The 11,505-nt window shown below is 37.7% G+C and overlaps 1 protein-coding gene and 1 pseudogene across 1 annotated transcript in view; both read right to left on the reverse strand.

Annotated features, from left to right (window-relative positions):
• RASGEF1B (RasGEF domain family member 1B) overlaps window positions 1–11,505 on the reverse strand; it is a 672,276-nt gene that overhangs the window by 359,789 nt on the left and 300,982 nt on the right. The window lies entirely within an intron of this gene.
• LOC126032608 (elongation factor 1-alpha 1-like) lies at window positions 125–1,881 on the reverse strand (annotated as a pseudogene).

An 11,505-nucleotide genomic window follows, 5' to 3' on the forward strand; every position in this document is an offset into this window, starting at 1 on the left:
TGTTTCTGTGGTTTTTATGTTATTGGGCATTTTAAGATGTATATACCAAAGGATTTTCCCAATCATCAAATCCATTATACTAACCAGATTAAGACAAATACTTAATGTACAAATATTGTAGGGCTTTTTTTTTTTCATTAAACTTTGTTTTAATGGGTCTCAAAATTCTGTGACATATTTTTGGTCAAGTTGTTTCCATTAAAAAGTATTGATTTCAAAAACTAATAACTTAAAACTGCCACACACACACACACACACACACACACAAACAAATGGTCCACAAAACATTTTTCTTTCCTTCTGAAGGTTTTACGGTGCATTGTTATCATTAACCAGTCCTTTAATATTAATCTTAAATGACCAATTGAGTCAAACAGTTCTGAGACCATTCTTCCACCACTGATTAAGACTGGGGTGGCAGGTACTGGGGATAACATTCATTTAGCCTTCTGAGCCTTCTTGGCTGACTTTGTAACCTTGCCAGCTCCACCTGCCTTCTTGTCCACTGCTTTGATGACACCCACAGCAACAGTCTGTCTCATGTCATGAACAGCAAAACGACCCAGGGGAGGGTAGTCAGAGAAGCTCTCCACACACATGGGCTTGCCAGGCACCATATCAACAATGGCAGCATCACCAGACTTCAGGAATTTAGGGCCATCTTTCAGCTTTTTCCCAGAACGACGATCAATCTTCTCCTTCAGCTCAGCACACTTGCAAGCAATGTGGGCTGTGTGACAATCCAGCACAGGTGCATAGCCAGCACTGATTTGACCTGGATGGTTCAGGATAATCACCTGAGCAGTGAAGTCTGCTGCTTCCATTGGAGGGTTATTTTTGCTGTCACTAGCCACATTGCCATGACGAACATCCTTAACAGATACTTTCTTGACATTGAAACCCACGTTGTCCCCAACGTGTTAGAGCTTCACTAAGAGCTTCATGGTGCATTTCAACGGTCTTAACTTCAGTTGTAACGTTGACTGGAGCAAATGTGACCACCATGCCAGGTTTGAGAACACCATCTCAACTATGCCCACAGGGACAGTACCAATACCTCCAATCTTGTACACATCCTGGAGGGGCAGGCAGCAGGGGTTTGTCAGTTGGGCGAGTGGGTGGCATGATGCAGTCCAGGGCTTCAGGAAGTGTGGTTCCACTGGCACTGCCATCTTTACAGGTGACTTTCCATCCTTTGAACCATGGCATGTTAGCACTTGGCTCTAGCATATTGTCACCGTTCCAACCAGAAATTGGCACAAATGCTACAGTATCTGGGTTGTAGCCAATTTTCTTAATGTAGGTGCTAACTTCCTTAACAATTTCCTCGTATCTCTTCTGGCTGTAGGGTGGCTCAGTGGAATCCATTTTGTTGACACCAACAATAATCTGCTTCACACCTAGTGTGTAAGCCAGAAGGGCATGCTCAAGGTCTGCCCATTCTTGGAGATACCAGCCTTAAGTTCACCAACGCCAGCAGCAACAATCAGGACAGCACAGTCAGCCTGAGAGGTGCCTGTAATCATATTCTTGATGAAGTCTGTGTCCTGGGCATCAATGATGGTCACGTAATACTTGTTGGTCTCAAACTTCCACAGAGAGATATCAATGGTGATACCACGGTCACGCTCAGCTTTCAGTTTATCCAAGACCCAGGCATACTTGAAGGAGCCCTTTCCCAACTCAGCCCTTCTCGAATTTCTCAATGGTTCTCTTGTCAATGCCGCCACATTTGTAGATCAGATGGCCGGTGGTGGTGGACTTGCCCGAGTGGTCATGGCCGATAACGAGGATGTTGATGTGGGTCTTTTCCTTCTCCATCTTGGCTGGATTAGTTTAAGCTGTGTGGTTTTCACGACACCTGTGTCCTGGCGGCAAACCCGTTGCCTGTAGGGCTTTTTTGAAATCTAAAAATCAATTTTAAGAATGAAACCCAGAAATTATGATTTCTGATTCTAAGGTAACTGGTTCACCAATTAGAAAACCAACTGGTTTTGATTTATTGCCTTCATTGAAAGCCTTATTTACACGGAAGCTTCCAATATCAGAAGGTTTAACTTGCTTTGTACAGCAAAAGAGTAATGTAGTTAGAGTCTGAAGGTATTTTGACAATACTAAATACCTTTGTTTCTCCTGGTTCAGTATTAACACATTTGTGTTCACGATTAATTGGCATCTTGAGAGATCCTCTTTTTCCCATCTTAAATGCTATTAAAGTTGTTATTTTAGTAATTTGTACACAGTAATTGGGGATTTCTTTTGAATCTACTAACATTCTAAACTTAAATTAATCCTGCAATTGGGGTACAGAAATAACAATATATTTTTAGTTTTCTGCTTCACCCTTTCTTGTTTGAATCTAAGAAGTTTAGTAAAAGTTCCTTAGCAATGGAGCTAATTACTTTCTACCCTATGCTCACCTTCTTTAAATTCACCAATCAGGTAAATGTTATGAAATAAAAAGGCCACACACTCTTTCTAAGCAACAATAATTAGAAATCTTTTAAATAATCATTTCTTGGGATTTTATGCAGTTTCTTTTTAAGACAAAGAATATGACTGTGATTTATCTATATCAATAATCTAGCTCATCATTTTCAAATAGATGGATTTAAGAGCATTTACTCATTTATTGTTTTAACACTTATTGTCCATCTGCCTTGTACTATCACTGTATGTGTTCTAGGTACTATCATACAACTTCTGCTGTTATATGGTCATTAAATGTTGAATTATAGTCATCATGTACTTTGTGCTGCTACATGGTCACTGAATGTTGAATGTTTATACTATTATATACTGCTCCTTAAATGCAGAAGGCATCTATGCTCTAATTATCTACTCAATGACTTAATTCATGTGCATTTGGTGAGAACTGCTGAGACAGCAAGTATTACAAGTATGAGTGGGTGAAAATAATGCCTATTGAATAGTTGGAAAAATCTATAGTATTTCTATTCTAAAGTCTTCTCATGAGATTGCTTTGACTAACAGACCTGAACACTATCCCAATTTTCTCTCAGTTCCTAAAATTGTTGATATCTATGTATAAAGAGCAGCAAAATGTTACTTAAGTGGTTTGCTGTAGATTTTGAGGGTGTTCAAATTTACTCTTTTTACTGAGTCTCTTAAGAAATTGTAGAATTATAGAGCAGTCCTGGATTTAAAATAAAACCTAAACTTCCTTTAGCACTGCAAGATGTGGCCCTGGTGGACTACTGTTTCACCCCAACTATTCCCTCCCTCCCTCCACCAACCCTGGACCCAGGTTGGGTATTTGCCTTGTACATGGAGGACTGGGTTTGATCCCCGGCATCTCATATGATCCCTCAAACCTGCCAAGAGTGATTTCTGAGCACAGAGCCAAGAATAATCCCTGAGTGCTGCCAATTGTGGCCCAAAAACCAAACACCAAAAAAAAAGGAAATGATTTTTTTAATGTGAGTATATAATATATTTTCACTATACTATATTTATTTTCACTATGGAAATCAAAGAAGAATGGAATAGTCTTCTTCAGGATAGTGCTAAGAATCTCAGTAGCTCAAGTTCAAAGAATTTTATATAGTTTTCTGCAGTGCTATGAACTAATTTCCGAGTCTCTCAAGATCTAAGCCCCTTAATTAAAATTTATTGGAATAAGTGTTCTTATTGACTTAACTGGTTTCTCTTAGGTCCTATGTCCACAAAGCAGAGGCCTAGGTACCAGATGGATATCATGTCTGACTGTCCATCATTCCTCACAATTCAGCTGACCAAGGACATTTCATTTCCTTTGTGAATGTTTTAGATGACTTCTTGAAATAGTTTGTAAGTCCTCAGAATGAGACACAATGCCCAACTTGTGTCTTGCAAGTATGGCACCATCTTTCTAGTAATCTTGTGTTAAAGTAATGCAAGGACAAAGCAGAGACTTGTCTTTGAGGACATCTTTGAGTTAGTGAAAAGCCAAAAGAGTGGTATGCACTAATTCTAGAGTTCCTGTAATTAGAGAGTTAACTCTTTTTTAATTGGGGGGCACACCCAGTGATGCTCAGGGGTTACTCCTATCTATGCACTCAGAAATTACTCCTGGCTTGGGGGACCATATGAGATACTGGAAGATGGAACCACTGTCTGTTCTGGATCAGCAGCGGGCAAGGCAAATGCTCTACTGCTGCACCATCACTCTGGCCCCTAGAGAGTTAACGTTTTTCATTGCTTAAGCCTTTTGAGAAATATATTCTATTACTATATACAGGATGTTTAATATGTTCTAAGATAATTATAATTTATCATCTTCACATATCCTAACAAATATCAATTGGGTCATCAGTAAAGGCTTGTTGGGTTGCTCTTGATGATGTGGATTTTTTGAAAATGATAAAATGAGAAGTTAATTCAGTGATATTCTGAAACCTTCTTTTGAGCCTCTGCCTTAATGATTCCTTTTCAAGCAATACATCTATGTTTTCTCTTTTTCTAAAAATAACAGAACATCCTAGTCTCCTGTTTCACAGAATTTTTGGCTCTAGTTGTCCCATAAGCACAGACTCCTGAGAACTGTTAGTTGAAAAAAAGAGAAGGACTTTTAAAAAATAGTCATTATGTGAGTTCAACATCCAATATAACTTCAATTACAATAAACTATTTAACAAAGCAGCTTTTCTAGCTACTCAGGTTACTCTTTGTAAGCAGTTTAAAAATAAAAAAAGGTATAAGAAAATTTTATTGCTCAAAGGTACTATGCATTTATATTTAAATTACTACTTTTATATTGATATGTATGACATATTGGACATCTCTTAAAACAGCCAAGCTAGGCATCTATTAACCTCTTTTTAAAAATATATAATTACTTAGATTTAATATGTTGCTATGTTTGTGGCTTGGTGCTCTCAATGCCATGATTACTAATTTACTTGTGAGTTATACTGAATCTTGAGCTTCCAATGGGGATGCTGAGTTCCAGGGAAGAAAGTCTTTTTTTTTTTTCTAGGCATATGTCCAAGGGCATATGCAAAATTCCTGGCTGTCTGTTAAAACATAGAGTCTGAGCTGGCTTCACAGGGGTGTGACCTGTACAGTTACACAGGGTCTTTCTTTAAGAAGTGACTAGTACTAAAAAAAAAAAAGTGACTAGTACTTGGTTGAGTAATCTGCAGTTGTTCTCTTATAATTCACAATGTTGAATAATGTATAATTTCATGCTTTTATTTTGCTTGTGCTTCTACTAAGAATCCATACTTATTTATCTGGTTGCACCAAATAATCCTCTTCTTATACCCTATTCAGGAAATAACAATTTGAATACATAATATTTAGTTCTTTCCAAAGAGCTCTAAAGCAGCATTTGTGAAGATTGGCTGAAGGATTTGTGGCCTTTCCATTCCTTTAATCATACTAAAATCAATTTTTGGATTAACTCACTGAGCTCACTGCTTGGACCTTATCATTTGCTGCTCTTACACCCTCAACTCTAACTACCTATTGCTTTTTTGAATTGCTTTATGATAGTGAGCTCTCATATTGAAGAACGGCTAAAAAAGCCTGAATGTATTCATCTATGGATCAACAGGAATGATATTGTGAATATTGTTTATAACTATACAGTAGGCTTAATATGGGAATTAATAAAATCTATTTTTCTCTGTCATGTGCCCCCAAAATGCCTTTTCTGACCAGTTTAATTGGTTTATCTCTTAGATATGGAATCATAGAAAATTCTATCTCTATTTTTGTAGCTAAATCTTGAAAATAAATGGCTAAAGGACTCATTGCATAAGCCTCATAGTTTGCATATTTTATGAAGAAACCTTGTTATTGCCTTCTTCTGAGATCTCATGTCTCATTTTTCTTTCCTTCATTTTCTTGCTTATCTTGTAGGGTAGGGAAGGTTTCTCTAGTAAGAGACTGGGGACCCATTAGCAATTCTTAGCCAACTGGCTCTGCATTCCACTGCAAGATTAAGATCAATGTCATTCAAATATAATGCAGTGCTGCTCAATTCTGCTACTCCAGGGACTACCTAAGACACCCCTTGTAATTTTCAGGAGCCTTCAGGTTACAATCCACTATGCTTGGGGGGCCATGTGGTAGCGAGAATCAGACCCATGTTATGTATGTTTTCTAATTTCTGTTCTATCTCCTGTTTCCCTTATTTTCTTTAACATAGCAATTTGTTTTGTCATGTCGTATATACTATTATAAACTGCTGTAAATTCTTTCTGGAATATTGTGAATATAATCCATATATAACCAAAATATAATATGCACTACATTTCTACCTGTATTGTATGTGAGAAATATTTTTTCAAGAGTATGAGATGGTACCAGGGATCACTTTCAGGACCTTGAAACATACTGGGTATGAGATTTACCACTTGAAATATACCATCCCCATAGGCCCTAACATATGTTTTTATCTCCATTGTTTGTTTCTTAGATGTCTTCCACTACATTCTCCATATTTTTTATTTTCTCCTTCCCCTTCCTTCCCCATGTTGTTGTTGACTTTATTGTTGCAATGACTGCTTAGTTTTGGTGCTCTCTGAGAGTGGTGCTCACACACTTGGCTGCTTGCTCACCAAGGCATCTTCTCATGATGCCTGTACACATACTCATCTGTACAACACTTTGTGTCTGTGGTGCTTGATAGGTTACATTACTGGGTGGTGTTTCTCCAACCTGACTGGACTTCAGGTGAAAATCAAATACAGCAAAACTTCAAGGAGCCTGGTTGGTACTTTGAGTCTGTCAGCCTAGGTTTGCAAGGCAGACATTTGAAATCACAGAGCTATTCCTCTGTATACAAAGGAAAATTCTGTTTATATGTTGGGGCCACTCCAAGCTTACTCATAACTTTGTACTCAGGGATCACTCCTAGTGTGCTTTGGGGACCATATAGAGTGCCGGGGCCATATCCTGCAATCTTAAATCTGGAAGCAATAAGTATCCCAAGCTCAATAATTGGGTCTATACAAAATAGTTAAGACCCCTTCTACATTCAGGTATTGTACTTTGAACCAATGTTTGAAAGAAGATTGGTAAACACTATATATTTCCATACTATCTTATATTCTTACTATCTTTACTACAGTTTGAAGATAGAGAATATTATAGATATATCTAGTTTAGGTCCCAGGCTGGTATAAAGTTCATAATTGTAGTTTTATAGGCATTAAGAAAACAAGTCCAAACTGAGTAAACTTAACCCTAATATAGGTAAGCAACTTTCTTAAATAATATATATTATGTTAAAACACTATGATATGAAAAGAAATGTCTCTACACTCCCAGTTAACATCATGTACGAAGGTAAAATCCAAATGTATTATAGACCTTGATATCAGACCTGATACCATAGGTATATAGAACAACACATCGGAAAAACACTCCATGACATTGAGACAAAAGGCATCTTCAAGGAGGAAACTGCACTCTCCAAACAAGTGGAAGTAGAGATAAACAGATGGGACTATATCAAGCTGAGAAGCTTCTGCACCTCAAAAAAAATAGTGCCCAGGATACAAGAGTCACCCACTGAGTGGGAGAAACTATTCACCCAACACCTATCAGATAAGGGGCTAATATCCAAAATATACAGGGCACTGACAGAACTTTACAAGAAAAAAACATCTAATCACATAAAAAAAAAATGGGGAGAAGATATGAACAGACACTTTGATATAAAAGAAATACAAATGGCCAAAAGGCACATGAAAAAATGCTCCTGTCACTAATCATCAGGGAGATGCAAATCAAAACAACGATAAGATACCACCTCACACCACGGAAATTGGCCCACATCACAAAGAATGAGAACAATTAGTGATGGCAGGGAAGTGGAGAGAAAGGAACTCTTATCCACTGCTGGTGGAAATGCCATCTAGTCCAACCTCTATGGAAAGCGAGATGGAGATTCCTCCAAAATCTGGAAATTGAGCTCCCATTCGATCCAGCTATTCCACTCCTAGGGATATACCCTAAGAACACAAGAATACAATACAAAATCCCCTTCCTCACACCTATATTTATTGCAGCACTATTCACAATAGCCAGGCTCTGGAAACAACCAAGATGCCCTTCAACAGACGACTGGCTAAAGAAACTGTGGTACATATACACAATGGAATATTATGCAGCCATCAGGAGAGATGAAGTCGTGAAATTTTTCTATACATGGATGTACATGGAATCTATCATGCTGAGTGAAATAAGTCAGAGGGAGAGAAAGAGACACAGAATAGTCTCACTCATCTATGTGTTTTAAGAAAAAAAAAAGTCATTTTTGCAACAATCCTCAGAGACAATGAGAGGAGGGCTTGAACTTCCAGCTCACTTCATGAAGCTCACCACAAAGAGTGGTGAGTGCAGTTATAGAAATAACTACACAGAGAATTACCATAATCATGTGAATGAATGAGGGAACTGGAAAGCCTGTCTGGAGTACAGGTGGGGGTGGGGTGGAATGGAGGGAGATTTGGGACATTGGTAGTAGGAAATGTTGCACTGGTGAAGGGGGTGTTCTTTACATGACTGAAACCTAATCACAATCATATATGTAATCAAGATGTTTAAATAAAGGGAAAAAAGAAATTAATAAAATTATAAAATATGGTAATTACACACACACACACACAAAATGTCTCTACAGAGGTGCATCACTTGCCATCTATCACACAAGAAGTTATCCTTGGTGTGATCCAGGCTCTGCTGAGGTGGTGTTGGCTCATGAATAAAATCCAAGTGGTTAACAACACATTCCATTTTCTTATGCAATAGAATAAAAGGCCTCGTGTTGCCTTAAGGATCCACAAGAAGGAAAATATGACATTAAGCAAGGATTGTCCTGAGCAATATCCTGAAAGTGTAGTACAAAATGACAAGAAAATGGGATTCAATAGCAAGGGGCTCTTAAGCTATCTTTTCTCCTAGGAATGTGACAAAACAAAATTCATTCTCTGTTCTCGCAGATCTGAAAAGACATCTTATTTGTAGCCAGAGTAGATCAGCCTCTGAGATAACAAACAGAAAAACACAATTTTACCCGAGGCTATGAGAAAAGTAGTGCAACCCCATTTGGTTCAGTAATAGTGTTTCCTTCACTACCACCTCTTTGCCCCCAATAGAAAGCTAAGACATTTCTCCAGCCTTTTTCACCCTAGCAGTAACATCACGGTGCTCAAATTTCAAGTTTTTAATGGAGAGTGACTGACCTTATTAAGGCTTTGTTCATGAATAGAGTAGCCTATCCTTAGTAGGTCACGGGTTTACTGACAATAATTGGAATCATTTGCAAAGAATTTTCTTTTCTTTTCTTTCTTTTTTTTGGGGGGGGGGGATTAGGTCACACCCGGCAACGTTCAGGGGTTACTCCTGGCTGTATGCTCAGAAATCGCTCCTGGCAGGCTCGGGGGATCATATATGATACCAGGATTCGAACCACCATCTTTCTGCATGAAACGCAAACGCCTTACCTCCATGCTATCTCTCCGGCCCCGCAAAGAGTTTTCTTAACCTAAAAACTTCACACATTGGGCACAAAAAATAAAAGGTAAAAAAAAACATGTGAAGGAAATTATCATAAGGAAAGGAAAGAAACATTTATATTAAAAGATTTGTTAACAGCAGGGGTGGAGAGGCAGTACAGAGATTTACTGTTTAATTCTTGGTATTATTTGGACACCTGAACATCAGTGGGTAACTCTGACCCACTGACATGGGACCCCAACCATGACAGGTGTGATCTTGGAGGGTCAAAGTGCTTGTGACTTCACCACAGTGAGCCTAATGGTCTCCAGTTCTTCTGGGCCTCAGCAGCATCACATCTTCAACCCTCATATTGAACCACCAACTCACCTGACCAGCAAGGGATCCCCAGACCTACTGAGAACCACTTCAAAGGCACCCTCCCAACCCCCAAAAGAAGTCACGAAATAAATAAAAATTAATAAGAAACTATTTCTGATTGACTTCCTTCCTAAAAGGTTATGTGGCACTTTAGTAAAATGAATTAATAAAATAAAGTTTTACATGTGAAATAGGAGAAAAGTAATATTTAAAACAAAACAAGTCAAAGTGTGGTAATTGAGTGAAAAGACCAACTCTAATCTTCCTGACAAGCAAGACAAAGGAAAATATAACAACTCACGTAGTCATTTTGATCTGAGAAAAGGAAGCCCACTACTTTCCCAAGGGAGATAAAGCTTTTTCTTGAACCAAACTCTGATAGAAATTTTCCTGATAGGAGGTAGTGGGAAATACTCAAGAATATATTGGATGTTATCTTTACACTCTCAGATTAAATGTCAAAACATTAAAAGAAAAAGAAAAAGAAAGGGACCTGAGTGCAGTTTAAGTCATACTTGAAACAGCCACCTTGCCAAGAAGTAAATCCTAACATCAGGCATTTTAGATAATGTTAGGTTCACATAGTTTGGTCCATAAAGTAGAGAAATTAGCAAAGGGGTATACAATCCTCCATAGCTTTTGACAGTATTATCATATAATATTTTAAATATGAAATAATGGTCAAAAGTAAGATTCACAATTCAAACAAAATGCATTTAAGAACAGCTACTGTTAAATAATTTCTGGAATAAGTGTTTTATCAATATTATTAGCATTTGTTATGACACTAGGAATTATTTAATATTAGTAAAGAGAAAATTATGAAGATAAAGAAACTTTGTTTAATAAACACAGCTAAATTTGGGCTGGAGTAGTAACACAGCGGTAGGGCATTTGCCTTGCACGCAGATGACCCAGGATGGACCCGGATCAATCTCTAGCATCCCATAAGGTCACTCAAGCCAAGAACAATTTCTGAGTGGAGTTCCAGGAGTAACCCTTGAGCATCACTAGTGTGGTGCTCAAAAAAAGAAAGAAAAAAGAAAGAAACCCCCCCCAAAAAGAAACAGCAAAATTTGAATTAAATCTAGTGTCTCTAGATTATTAATTATTTATTATCAAAACCCTGCATCTTCCTGACTCTGAGTAATATAGGTATGTCCAAAACACTTGTTTATTCCTATAAATTACTAAACCAACATACATTTTAGAAAAATGATAAAGATGTGCCTAATATTTTCAGAAAAAATGAATGATTCTACTTTGAAAATCTACAATGTATTGACTTAAATACACTTAAGATCTACCATAGCTGAGAAATTAAGTGAAAAAACTCAGTGCATCAAATCTTCATAGTAGAATCCTGGAAACAATTTTGGAAATAAGCCATATTCACAAGGCCAGAGTGATGGCACAGCACGTAGGGAGCTAACTTGTCTTGCATGTAGCTGACACAGGTTCAATACTCAGCATTTCACATGGTTACCCAGAGTCCAAGCCAAAATTAATTCCTGAGCAGTGCTGGGTTTAAATGCCCCCCAAAATAAAACAAAACAAACAACAAATCAACATCCTCCTATAACTTTTATCTAAGGGTTTTGAAAACGTCAATTTATTTTGAAAACACAAATTTAAAAGGCTAATACTACCCTTGTTTTTGCAACAATGTTATGT

Source organism: Suncus etruscus, chromosome 16 (assembly GCF_024139225.1).
Source record: "Suncus etruscus isolate mSunEtr1 chromosome 16, mSunEtr1.pri.cur, whole genome shotgun sequence".
Classification (NCBI taxonomy): domain Eukaryota; kingdom Metazoa; phylum Chordata; class Mammalia; order Eulipotyphla; family Soricidae; genus Suncus; species Suncus etruscus.